Source organism: Palaemon carinicauda, chromosome 13, assembly GCF_036898095.1.
Source record: "Palaemon carinicauda isolate YSFRI2023 chromosome 13, ASM3689809v2, whole genome shotgun sequence".
Classification (NCBI taxonomy): Eukaryota; Metazoa; Arthropoda; class Malacostraca; order Decapoda; family Palaemonidae; genus Palaemon; species Palaemon carinicauda.
The window spans coordinates 58,845,084-58,860,269 of NC_090737.1; positions in this window are offsets into that span (position 1 = coordinate 58,845,084).

Consider the following 15,186-nt stretch of genomic DNA (forward strand, 5'->3'; position numbering starts at 1 on the left):
AAATTGTCATGTATTTTCTACAACATCAAATTCTCATTATAGCAAACTCAAATACCTTCAAGAATCTCCCTTACCTTAAAATATGATATGGTTGTCACTTACCAATATTCGAGTTAAGAAACATTACTAAAATACGCTTTAACTTTGTAATTAATTACTAGGTAAAGAGAGCTAAGAAACTTAGGGTTCTGATACCTCGGTAATAAATGTCTCTTACTCACGATTCTTGGATCAGAAATCCTATTCCTGCTCGCAGTTCCTAAAAGATTTTAATAGTGTTGACTACTTCACTGTGAGCTATTGAGGGAGCTACCAGGTTTCACCAATACGTCTACCTGTTGTGTCATCAGTAGCCATTGCCCAAGACCTACATATAGAGTAGGTCTGTTGACGCGCAGCTTAGGAGAGCAGCGCTGGCGTCACTCAGGTTAAACTGACCGCACAAACCCTTTATTTTCTAACCTAAATTTTGCTATAACTGTTTTTTTTTTTTTTTTTTTTTTTTACGAAGATCTAAGAGTATGATTAATATTATCTTTAATTGAGGGTTGTTGTATACATATCACAGATGTTTGAACACAATTTCATTAAAGAAATAATTATAACCCAAGTACAAAAAGAAATAGATATAGGGTTATAGAGTAATAAATCTTATTCACTCTACAGTAGATAGTTACTGGTATACATACAAGAGGAATAATGAAAAGAAAGAAAGAAAAAAAAAACATTACACAAAGTTACATCGGTCATTTTTTCATTTCACTTATTTTGACATCTCAATCATTTTGTCATCTTATTTATGTTGTCCTCTTACTCATATTGTCATCTTACTTATTTTGCCATCTTACTCATTTTGTCATCTTAACTCATTTTGTCATCTTACTCATTTATCATCTTACTCATTTTATCATCTTAGTCATTTTACGCTTTCTCTCTCCACTCCTTTGCCATATTTCAATTCAATATACGGATTCTGAAAACATTCAACATGTTACAAAATTTAAGCCTTTGTCAATTAAATGATTCCGAACCAATTTAATTAGATGTGGAACATCTGATAACACAAAGATGTCCCTATCAGAAGCAGTATGATTTGTAAAAGAAGGTTTGTCTATTGTCTTGCCTAAAGTTTGGCACAATTTAATATTCGTAGTATTAAGATCATTTACCATAGCAACAACTGAAAATCCTATCATTTCTATTTTTTTTTCATTATTATTTTAAACAAGAGATCTCTTTTTTTATACTACGGTCAAAATCCTAATATACGATCTGTTTCCAAGACCCAACAATCCCCTTAACATTACACACGGAAAATTTCTTTTAGGAGAGTCGAGTGTGTTTGTTCCCGTGTCGTATGTCCATTCATGAGCAACACTCATTTCATCAAATTTGCTCTTTGGGGAAGTAATGAAACATAAGATCTCCATTCCTGTCACAACTGGAGTTATATCCGTCAACTGCACAATTCTTTGGCATATTTATGGCTACCTGAAGTTTTTTTTTTCTTCTTTTTTATTTAAGTATATTATAAGAAAGAGTTATCGAATTTCTGTATCAAAATAGTAAAACTGTATTATCGCTCTAGCTCTCACAAACGAGTTGATACCTTCGTCAGTTATTGTCGACTAATTAGGGAAGTGTGCAGCGGGCCACCTGCCTTTCCCCTGAACTACGCCATGTGCGGAATTGGTCGAATTTTGGCTCAAGGTAACAGACCTACTCTATCTGTAGGTCTTGCCATTGCCTGTCTCTTGATGTGTCTCACTTCGGTTGACCGGGGATATGGACTCTGATCACATGCATAGACAATATGGTCAGAAAAATAAATAAATAAATAAATAAATAAAGTACATCTTATCAGATGATTACTAAATTTTATATTCCCATGGAAGGATTTTTTTTTTTTGGTCTCAGGTTAATATATTGATAATTAATAGCATTTTTTTCTGGATGATTCGACAAGGCGTAAAAATCATGATTCCATTTCAAAAGATTTAAGGTATCCTCATAATTATAAACGTATTTCGTGATTGCACAGTTTCTTCTTATCTAATATCAGTCAGTTTGTGATACTACAGCATATACCAGTATGACAAACAAAAATTAATAAATTTTTGAGAGTGATTTAGATCACCCCATCAAATGAAAAAACGTCTGTAAATTTTTTACTACGTAAAATATTTCGTTTTTCTGTTAACCAATAAAAAAAGGGCACTGCTGTCTGGATAACATTTTATTACGTAAAAAATAAAAGTGCAGTTGATTTGTCACAGTGATCAGTAAAGCTTAATGGTCCTTTTATATTAACTAGTGTACGCAACCAGTAAAAAAAATCTTAGATAGATAAGCACAGACATATAAACCCACGCTGAATCAACCTGTACCGCAAGTGTTGTATCGTTAGGGCGATTTGTGGGAGATTGTGGTTTCAGCGTACAGTCAGAATCAAAAGAACGCCGACACTCAGGGGAAATCTTTCATCAGATGTCTCTAGTGTTCCCATGACAAAACAGACAACGAGTTGCTCCTCTTACTACTGCTACGAAATGGGCGGAGCCTTCTCCAACCTTGGTGAATCAAAGACAGTAAACGGCTGTCTTTGTTAGCGCAAGCATTGCAATGTTACAAATCAAGTTGCCATATTTCATTCTCAGTTATCATTTGACGTCTCAAATATCCACTACAAATACTGAATACTCAAACACACACACATACATACATATATATATATATATATATATATATATATATATATATATATATATATATATATATATATATACATATATATATATATATACATATATACATATATATATATATATATATATATATATATATATATAGACATATATATACATATATATATATATATATATATATATATATATATATATATATAATAGTGTATATATATATGTATATATATACATACATATATATATATATATATATATATATATATATATGTATATATATATATGTGTGTGTGTGTGTATGTATATGGTATATATATATATATATATATGTGTGTGTGTGTGTGTGTGTATGTATATATATATATATATATATATATATATATATATATATATATATATATATATATATATATATATATATATATATATATATATATATATTATATATATATATATATATATATATATATATATATATATATATATATATATATATATATATATATACACATATTATGAACCCACAAAATCATGTAGAAAATATTGGAGTGTCGTAGCTAAACAATTCCTTCCGTTAACAGCTATATTTGATTATATTAACCCTTTAAGGTCCACCCTAGGTTTTATGGGAAACTTTAAAAATTCCTTTTAGTATGTTGTAGTATTAGAAAATACAAGATCTTTTTATTCCTGTGTACTTTTAAAAAATTTTCCAAATTACCAAAATAATTGCATGCAATGAAGTATCCCATTTGGGTACCTTGGGCGAGTTTACGCGGACCACGCTCATCCCATATGGGATCTATTGGACCATAACGGCACAGATTTTGAAGTTTCGCCCAACAGTTTTTTTATAGTTCTAATGTATAACAGAAAGTTTTTTTATAGTGCCAATGTATAACAGAAACACATATATGGCTTAACAATTTAATTAAATAAGAAATACGTTATAAATACAAGAAAATACAATATTCAATAAATACAAAAATACTATAAAAATACAAAAATACTCTGAAAATGCAAAAAAATATAATAAACCTTACTCATCATTGATAAAATAGAAACATTATAAAACTTACTTTAAAATCTATTGAAAAAGAGCAAAAACAAAAATTACTTGGAAATCTTATGAAACAAAGCAAAACAATTACGATTTTCAGTGAGGCAAAGGGCCACCTTGCACTCCTCACACATCCAGTGAGACCTGTGGATGTGGCCTGCAGTTGAACAGAACTTGCAGGTCTGCCTCATGGTGACATGCTTTGGCATGTGTAGGGCAGTGGCATCCTGGCGTGACTCTATACTTGGCAAAACTGCCCGTTGGCCCCTTTTGGGCAAAGGGACATCCCTGGTGCCAAGAGAATTTCTAGTAATCCTGAAGTTTGATGTCTTGAAACTTCTTAGCCAATTGGAGATATCCAGTCGGAAGTCCTTGAGGGGCTTTGGGTTCGTCTGCAAAGCCAAGCAATCCCTCTTGTACAGAATCCAAGCGTTGCAGATGATCAGGTCCAGGAGGTAAGCAAAGAGCCTCATGTAGTACCTCTTTGCTCTGAAGGGGGTCTTGTAGAGGTGTGTCAACATGTCACTTTTGTCGATGCCACCCATGCGGTTGTTGTACATCTGGATGGCAGATGGACAAGGAATGGGAACCTTCTTCTTCTGTGCCCTGTTGTACCGCTCCACTGTTCCCATGGGGTTGACACCGACATCAGTGGACAAGATTGTCACGACGCTGTTGTCCTTCCATCTTGCAACGAGGATGCCATCAGAAGAGACGTAGTCCAGTGTGCCCCTTTGCGTCGTTTTCTTGCTCATCTCCTTCACAGACTTCAGGGGAGGATGTCCAACTCGGTTTTCCCTGGCAGTTCCCACATACCGGCATCCATACTTCGATCTCAGGTACTTAGCCAACCCTATACTGGTGAAGTAGTTGTCTGCATACACTGCTGCGTGACTTGGGTCCTTGATGGTCTTAACAAGGGAGACAACAAACTTGGAAGTGACAGACATGGCATTCTCCTCTTCAGACAGCTGAGTAGGGTGGCTCACAAAGGTTGTCTCCCCTTGGTACATAAGAATATCATGCACAAATCCATCCACGCTGGAGCGGCAGAACAACTTGTAGCCCCACTTGTCAGGCTTCTTGGCTACATACTGGCGAAGGTTACCAGCCCTTGTGCCCTTGTAGGCAACCATCACTTCATCAATGGAATGGATAGGAGTCTCAGGAACTTTCAGGAACTCTCTGGTGACCTTGCTGAAGGGGACTCTCACCTTGAAGAACCGATCTTGGGAGCCTGCTGCCTGGTCATTGTCGTTGAAGTGAAGTGATGATCGAATGGCCTTGAAGCGGTTCCTGGACATGAAGTCTGCAACCTGAAGAATCCTGGTCTTCACGGCCCAGAAGTCGACGATGCTAGGGAGAGGAACCAGGCCCATGTATATGATGAGGCCAAGGAAAACCATGACATCCTCTTCTGATATGTGGAAGTTACTGCCTACATCCTTCTGTCTTGAGTACAGGTTGGACTGGAAAACGATGTGATCCCTCAATTCAGCTGTGAAGAACTGAGAGAAATACTCATAAGGTTCCCTCAAGAAGTCCGGCTGTGGATGAATGAAGTCGGGCAGGGGTTGGATGTCAATGTCGTCCTTCTTCCATTCACCAACACGAGGCCTCTTAGGGTTAACCTCACCTTCACCTTCCTCTTCCACAGGCATCTCCTGAGGGACAACAACATTGACCCTGCGACCTGAAACAAGAATAAATAAGTGAAACAGTAAATGAACCGTGTGTGCTGGTGTGTGTGCATGCATGTGTGTGCATGTGTATGTCAGTGAGTATGCATGTGTGTGCATGTGTATGTCAGTGAGTATGAATGTGTGTGCATGTGTATGTCAGTGAGTATGCATGTGTGTGCTTGTGTATGTCAGTGAGTATGCATGTGTGTGCATGTGTATGTCAGTGAGTAGGCATGTGTGTGCATGTGTATGTCAGTGAGTATGAATGTGTGTGCATGTGTATGTCAGTGAGTATGAATGTGTGTGCATGTGTATGTCAGTGAGTATGCATGTGTGTGGTTGTGTATGTCAGTGAGTATGCATGTGTGTGCTTGTGTATGGCAGTGAGTATGCATGTGTGTGCATGTGTATGTCAGTGAGTATGAATGTGTGTGCATGTGTATGTCAGTGAGTATGCATGTGTGTGCATGTGTATGTCAGTGAGTATGCAAGTACACAAATAAGTTTAAAAAATACTTATTGTTTACAAAAATTTAAAGAGCAACACAATGAAAACAAATTTAAAGAGCAACCATTGTAACAACTAGGCTTTTAAATTTTTTTTTTAAACAAATCTCTCTCTCTCTCTCTCTCTCTCTCTCTCTCCATCGCCATCTCCATCTCCATCTCCATCTCCTCTCTCTCTCTCTCTCTCTCTCTCTCTCTCTCTCTCTCTCTCATACTAACCTCTAGCATTGGGAGGGTCAAAAGCATCCTCCAGAGTAAGGCCTTCGTCGTCAGGAACGTACGAAGGGTCGTCGTCATCACTGTCGACATCCAAAGGGCTCACGTCGACATCACTTCCTTCAGCATCGTCAGGGGCAACCCATGGTGTACGTTCCTGAGTCTCCAATGCAGCGTTGCGATGCCCATAAAACGTATGGCCACGAAACTGCAAAAAAAAAAAAAAAAATTAAAATCATGTAATGAAGAAAATGTAACTGCCTAACAAAAAAGTAATTTAATCCCTTGTAAGGTAATATTTTGAATGCACATGAGCCTAACATATCTAAATCATCACTATTATTTCTACAAATATGGTCAAAACTATTCACAAATGTCTCAGACAATCACTAAAATAAATTGCAAAAACGATGTGCGTCGTAACCTAGTGCGCGGTAGAACCGTTACGGTCCAATAGATCCCATATTGGATGAGCGTGGTCCGCCTAAACTCGACCGAGGTAGCCCATGCGAGATCTATACTTTTTCCGATAGTCACTATGACACGTCAGTAACACTACAGCCATTGAAACCCACATCAAAAGGTAAACATATCACTCGGCTTCACTATCCTACAGTCACTGTGTACTTACCATGATTACGAAGGTCGGGGGGGGGGGAAACGTGGACGTTACTGCGACGCGTCTTGACACTTTTGCGGCTGGAGCACAAGTGAGGTGTCTTTGGAAGGAGCTACAGACTTGGCGAGAAGGGCAGGCGGCTTCTAATTGGCTGATTCGAAGAGCAGAGGCGTGTCTCTATGAGTTGCCAAAGCGTCAATTTCAGACAGGCATAAACATGTTCACCACGACTACCCAAAAGTAGCTGTTTTAAAGATCCCGTTTGGGCTATTTGGTCCTTAAAGGGTTAACATTAGTTTTGTTCAAGGTACCAATGAACGAAAAAAGTAATTTCAATTATGTTTTAATGTTAAAAAGTATTAATAAAAAACACCATACATGAGTTATACCCACATAAAGGACGTTTTTAGAGAGAGAGAGAGAGAGAGAGAGAGAGAGAGAGAGAGAGAGAGAGATCAAATGGTTTGAGCTTACTCTAGTAACAGCACAAACTCCTTTTTAGACATTTATGCATATCATTTTTTTTTTTTTTTTGTCATTATTATGTAATATTTCCAATGAAAATGATTGCTTATGCTCCCAAAAGCTTATCGTTATTTTTCAGATGATAGATTGACTGCTAAAAACTACTTACAGTTTATAGATATTTCTTAATACGTGAGGATACTTTATTGTAAAATATTTCTCAAATTATTCAGATTCAGGGGCATGCTCCGTTTCAGTCCTTAGAGTCTAAGCCCCTTTCCCTTTATTCATCATTTATTTTACATACCCATTGTTGAGCTTTGTCATCTCACCGTCTGCTGTCTTGGCCTTGAAGGATTAGCATTGCCATTTGAACTAAAATCTTAAACATATATAGTAAAATCTTTACTACATCGCTAATTCAATCTTTATCGTAAGTGCTTTATTCACTTGATAATTATCGAAACTAAATGGCAAAATTGGAGATAGTTATTACAGGATATAAATAACTGGATTATTTTGTTAGAATCAAATGCTTATCCAAATAATGGTTGATTTTGGGGGAAAATGACTATAATTGCTTTTGGGCGTTTGGAGGATTTGCTTCCTTAAGGATCTATATACCAACATATGTCAGGCTGCTATAGTTTGATCATTATATTTTATACTCCTCTATATACCTTATATGTTCTGTAGGAAAATTTAACCAGTTGCTTTAAAATCGACTAAGATATTTTCTTTAACTGGAATAAAGATAGAGGAATGGGATATATATTGTATAAAAAATCTGAGGGGCACCACTTATTCACGGAAGCATGCTTCACAATGCAATTTATTTTTACTTCGATGGATATTGTAAAAACTAAGATAGAGGAAAATGAAATACAGATCTCCAAATGCCTTATTCCGGAATCCAGCTAATGAATATCTTGTCTTGTTGTCACACAAATATCAAATAGTTCCAAGTTGGAATAGTCAAGTGAAGGTGTTTCTGCTGCCGCTTGGGAGAGATTTCTTTTATGAAGGCACAGTGAGAAGCTAAGAACCAAAGTTGATGCCCTAAGACGAGCACCGAGGCAGAAGAGCATTCATTTTAAAGATATTTAATAAGTAAATGAATAAATAATGATAGAAAGAAACACAAATATTAAATAATGAATCAGGGGATAGAGGAAGCTCAGGAAATAAAATCTAAAGAATGAGAGAAAATATTTAGGAATCCATGATTATCGCTCTTCAGCTGTATAAGTTAGTGATTAAAAGGACAATCAAACTTTTATTTTCGAGATATTCTAATATTTGGTTTTTCCTTTCCCCTACTCACGGCACCAGCTGTAGAAATTGAGGAGTTGGTATGGATAGCTTTTGTTCGAACAACCTGAACTAGAGCTTCACGGATGGTAATGCATTTTTCGCTTGTTAAGCGCCCATCTACCTTGTGTAATTTACCCGGTTAAGAGACCTACATCTAGCACCCCATAGCTGGGCTAATTCGGGCACTTGATCACTGTAAATAAGGACTTTATCATACAAAGCTAAGCCTATTTAAATCAAGATTATAAGACCTATGTGCATGAAATTGATAAGAGGTTGGTTTGATCTCAAAGCTGTTTAATTTCTCAAGATAAAGCTATAAGCAATTATATAATCATTGATAATTTACAATCAGGGTATTAGAATGAGGAATCATTTCGTGCTTATGCCATCTAGTTGTGTATATTCTCAGGAAAAATTAAAGGAGAATTCATTTTGGGAAAATAGGTATATCATAGTTTCATGACAAAATTTCTGAAAATTATGTCGTTCTGAGACTATGATTTGTCAATAAAACAAATTTTTTAAACCCTTTCCCAGAATGTGATAGCGTCCTCATCTACCTCAATATAAGTTATTTTCAATACGAAATAATAAATTCCGATTGTAATCAAGGTGCTTTGCAGTCATCAGTATCTATTATATCCATCATCGATTTTCTATTATGCAAAGTTAATACTTAAATTTCGCTGCTTATCGACCTTCCATCGACAGCAGCTTTTTTATTCTACTGCTGCTATCTTTTACAAATCAACTAATAATGAATTAGGTTAGCTAAATTTACTAGAACAAGGATGGTTATCAAATAAATCTCAGGCAATGATACAATATCTGACAGGCTATATCATGAGTCTACAAGCAGCCTGCCTCCACAGCCCCTAAAACAGAAATGACTTTTCAATTTGCTCAGCGTCGGAATGGCTGGGCCAGGGGGGATTGAAGTAGAACCACCCCCCCCCCCCCCCAGCCTTCCCTGGAAAGTGTCTACTTGGTCCCTCTTACGACAAAAGTATCAGTATAAAAATAATAGTATATATATATATATATATATATATATATATATATATATATATATATATATATATATATATATATATATATATATATATATATATATATATATATATATATATATATATATATATATATATATATATATATGTGTGTGTGTGTGTGTGTGTGTGTGTGATTTGTATTTGTATTGAAAAGTTGAGATATGGCAACTCGATTTTTAACATTTGTATACTTTTGCTAACAAAGGCGGCCCTTTATTGTCTGATTCGCTAAGGTTTGAGAATGCTCCGCCCATTTCGTAGAAGTTGTAAGAAGAGCAACTCCTTGTCTGTTTTGTCATGGGAAAACTAGATATTTCCCCTGAGTGTCGGCGTTCTTTTGATTCTAACTGTACCTCTCAGGGTACTCCGACTAACCACGGAATGAGTAACCCCTCCCCCTCCATACCCAAGGTATGAAGAGGAAGTGAATAATCATACGTTTGACAATGTCGCTCAGCTTGAGAGAAAAAAGAATATATACACATATATTAGTCATGAACAGGTTTATTTCAGTAATTGAGAGAGAGTGTGGCTTACATTAATTATATTGATTTCGTGAACAAGTACAACAAAACAGAAAAAAAAACACGTTAATAGAGAGAGCTACAGTAAGTGCATGCATGAAGTTGCTATCGTCTGATTTATATAATAAGCAGTTCGACCGGAAAACAGGAAGTCATTAAAACTATAACGCAACGTCGCCCTGATAAACATCAGAATTCCTCTTGAATGTAGTCGTCACCGGAACTCGACACGTCAGCGCAAGACATCTTGGACACATATTGGAAACTACCATATAAAATTAGGAAGGTCTTCACATCGATTAGTCCTGCCCAGCCATTATCCCTGTCAGAAAGGCCTGTATGGCATTATTGGACATCCTCTCACGCGGCCCGGCGTTTGCCTACTACAGGGTTTCTCTAGAAATGGACAGATAACCACCAAGCAACAGAGCCATCCAGCCATGGTGTAGAATAAACCTTCGAGGAAGGCAGGAGATTGACTTCTGCCAGTCCGTTAAAACCTCCAAAACCCAAAGAGAGAGGGAAGACAGGCGACAGAGACACGTCACAGAAGACGAAGATGGAAATCAGCTTTGCTGACCTAAAGAGGAAGAGAGTCTCCGGGAATTTTCACTCCAGAATCTACCATTTTGTGTGTTCCCTTGCCTACGGGCCCAGTGATTTTTATTGTTGAAGTTTACAGATTTTTTCTTTAGTAAATTTAGAAACTCCACGTAGCTATCCATAAACCGCATTTTCTGAGTTAGTTATCCTGGATAGTAAAATAGTATTATAACTTGCATTTGTAATCAAATCCTTTTACTTTAATAACTTAGATCGAAAATTACTAAAAGAAGCCCCGTTATTGAACAGTAATTAATCCTAGGAAGCGTCGCATATTACAAAACTAGTTAAATGAAAAATATATGAAAATTTCATGACATTCATAGTCCAGCAAAATTAGTAAATATGAAGGCTAGAAAATAAAAACCCTATCAACCGATACATCATAAACCGTTTGCAAAATGTTTGAGAAACATTGGGATCAGAATCATTTAGATTACCTGTGCTTATTACACTATAATATGAATTTTACTTAAAAATATTCCCTCTTATCGGAGCCGAGAGTGTTGTCGTTTCTCAATGTAAGAAACTAGATTTAGATTATCAGTTTGATTAATTCCATTTTTATCTAATACTAAAAAATTAATAATTAAAAAGAGATTCGCAATTCTCTGTTGTCTTGAATTTATCCTTGATATTTAGGTTTGTTGTTTCTGGGGCCCTGATACTGTATCTAAATAACGTTTGTGGTATTATAATTCCATCACTTCGCAATTGTCATGTAAAGCCAAAATCGGAGCATTATTCATAAGCATAAAAAATGAAATTAATTATCTCTCTCTCTCAGTTTGAAGAGTAAAAGACTTCCTCATGATAGTGAGGATTACTTTCTAATTTGCCTATAGGTTGTGACGCCACTTGACCTTCACGAAGAAATTACCGATTAAATTCTAATCTTTGCCCGTCTGAATGCTGTACCAATGATATTCTTACCATTTTTTTTTTATATTTTGTTGTATTCCTTGAGATCCATACGCTTAAGTAAGATTCAAACATTAATGTTAACTATTGGATAATATAGTTATATCTATCTGTGATTTTCTTCTCCTGTTATCTCTGTATCCGTTCATAGGTTAGTAATCCCATTCTGCAATCCTTTTGTCTACAAATGAACAATTTACGTAAATAGGGTACAGCTTCTTGTAATTGCTTAATGATTGAATAAGGTAAATAGCTTCCCTATTTTATTTCTTACTTTTCGAAGGGGAGTAATTGATAAGAATTCTCTGTTTCGAAGAAAATCGAGGAAAACTTGTTTTCCTTCCTCTGATCTCCCCATCCCTATATTTATTCAAGAACTGTAAAGATAATGAGATGGCTACCATCATACTAAGACTTCCTTTATTTACATGAACGGGAGTAATTAATTTTGATTGGTTGAAACAACTCATGTTCTCAAATATTACTTAATGTGCCAGTTACAGGGAAAATATCATTAAGTAATATCGCTCCATATAAAGAAGCTATTATTATCAGCATGGTGAAAATTCATATACATACAATATTCCACTTGATTGTAGTTTTCTTTGATGATTTTTTTTTTTTTTTTTTTACAGGCAGAAGAATTGTCAAGTCATTATTCAAGTTGCACATGTACTTGGTCAGCTTACTCCTCCATCCTCCTATATATTTGTAAGTTATCATTCATAAAACTTGGTAGTTACATTCTATGGAATAATATCTATAAATTAAGAGCTTTATTTTTTTCTTAATTAAATTCTATAAAACTAACTGGTAATTAATTAAAATGGTTAAAGCAATGAGATTTCGACATCTCTGTTAATGAGTGTCAGATTAGCATGTAATTCGATATGTAGAATCTAGAAGACGAAACTGGTACATAACTTGACAGAAATTCGTGTTTGACCATTATCTTTTTTCTTTCTTTATTTAACAATTCATTTTAGAAGTACTAATTTCAAAAGCCTACTTCTCCCTCAACACTCGGCCAATCTGTCTCCAACTTGGTGTGTGTATACTAGAGAGATTGCTGCTTGTCCGCTTTGAGCTTGATTTTTCTATAGTAAAATATTAAAGATAAATTGATACTCGAAGTTCACAAAAGATGGCCGTGTTTGGTGAAAAGTAAAACAGTATAGACAGGAGATTACAACAGTGAACTTTATTGAATGATTTCATTCTTTATGGGATTAATAATGAACGATTAATTGAAGAAAACAACGGATTTTCAGAGATGAAAGTTCAAATGAAAGGACAAAAGGACACAACAGTGTAGTACTTAGAACGATTTTTGACGTCATTGGTTAGTAATTAATGATTAACTGAGGAGAACAATGGATTTTCAAAGTTGACTGAAACCCGTCATGTTTTCTGTCAAATAAAAAGGGGAGGGGTAGGAGAACCAGAATATTCAACCAACTGAACAGTTATCGATGTCTTTAATGAATAACTAACCACGCAATATAAAGAATATTCACTGACGTCACTGAAATGATCAATGTGTGTTTATATGCGTGTATGTGGGTGTGTGTGTGGGGGGGGGGGGGGGGGGGGTAGAGGTTCTCTACCTTTATTGCTTAGTGGCGTATTAATGATATATCCTGGACTTGACATGCACCAATTTTCAGTCGGTGTAATTATAACTATTAATGTAAAAGCCTGTTACATATCCAAATGACACAAAGGTATACACAGTGTAGGGCTACCCATAATATTAATTCAAATACGTGTGGAAACGTGTAAGGGTTATTATTATTATTATTATTATTATTATTATATATTAATGACCATATGGGAACGATTGAACATACCTGGATGATGAGACACTTGCGTCTGTCTGGATTTGCGTATTAGGATATTAGGAGGGACACTGGATAGGAAAACTCTCATCTCCTCTTCAGCATTCAGCAATCTATACCTCTTCTTATTTTGGTGTTGGTGAGTGTTTAAAATCCTAGTTCACACAGATATGAGGTGGATAACTGCAGCAATAATTTTTGGCCCTTTAGGACTTTATGGAGGTTTTCTTTTTTTTCAATTCTCATCCAAAAGCTTTTTAGTGACATATCCAAGGACTTCAGTTTTAGCATGTGGTCGTTACGAATGTTAATTAGTTCCTATTCATCAAGGATACTACGTTTGGTTTTGCTTGAGGGATCATGGATGAAAGGATTTCTTACCCAATCATATTGATCAGCAGATATATTAGTGATATATTTTTCAATGTTCCATTCTAGAATTTCAAGGTGCTCCTTGATGAGTGGAATATGTGTGTATATTTAGCTTCTCCAGTCTTTTGAAACATATCGGCATTGTCAGCGCTCATCCTATTTTTCCAATGCCTTATTTCTCCAGGAAGCCATTTATTTTGTGAAAAGACGTTCACATTCTAATTCTTCCCTTTCATAATAGTGTTAGCCTTGTTTAGATGCTCAAGTATATCCATCAATGATAACATGCACGATGGTCAAAGGTGCACTGTTACTGACTGGTACCTACCACAAAACAGACCGGACAGGGATAAACAAGTTTAAGGTCTATGTGAATCAACTGCAAAATGAAGAGATTACAGTATATTCCGATCATAACCCTTTAAGTTTTGTGAATAGGATGAAAAAAGATAATCAAAGGTTAACCAGGTGGTCATTATGTTTAAAACCATATTGTATTAATGTAAAATATATGTCAGGTAATGATAACAGGGTTGCAGATTATTTCTCTTGAGCTCAGTTGATGGATTCAGGCACGAAATAAATAATAGTTTTTTGATGGAGCTATCTTACGAAGTTTGGTCTAGTGTAGAGTAAATACAATGGTTTATTGATGATATTATTTATATTTCATTTATGCATTTAGGAGATGATAGCCAGCCCGTAAAATTAGCTCCTCTCAAGTAGATATAAGCATTTTACGTAAATGACGTAAGACATTCATCATGAAATTCATCATATTTTTCATTCAAATTAGCATATGTAAATTTACAATGTTTTTTAAAAATTAACTTTTCATTTCAGGTAATTTTCTTACAAGGTCTTACGTAAACTATCTGAGAGTGTGATTTTATCATGCACAATATGAACAAAGGTTTAGGTAATGTTCTTTTATAATTTATGAGGTATAGCGTCATTTTTGAGAGATAATGCTCAGTAACATGTGTTTTAGAAAACTCTGAATATGTGTTTTGGAAGCTTCGCGAAAGACCTAGTGATAGGATGTTATCTTTTTTTCTCTTTCAGGGACAGAAGGTGGGTGGAGCTAGCTGGGAGAGTCATTTCACGGGTACGTTGGTGTGCATCTGAGGGGTGCCTGAAAATCCCTTGATTCGCCTCTTGACATGTTTATCTAGTTGGAAACTCTGACACCCTTAGACAAAGCCCCGAACTTTCCCAAATCTTATGGAATCTTCTGGAAGTAGCTAGGATTCATATATAATAAGCTGACACCATAGTGGGAGACACAGATAGAGATAGATGTTATCA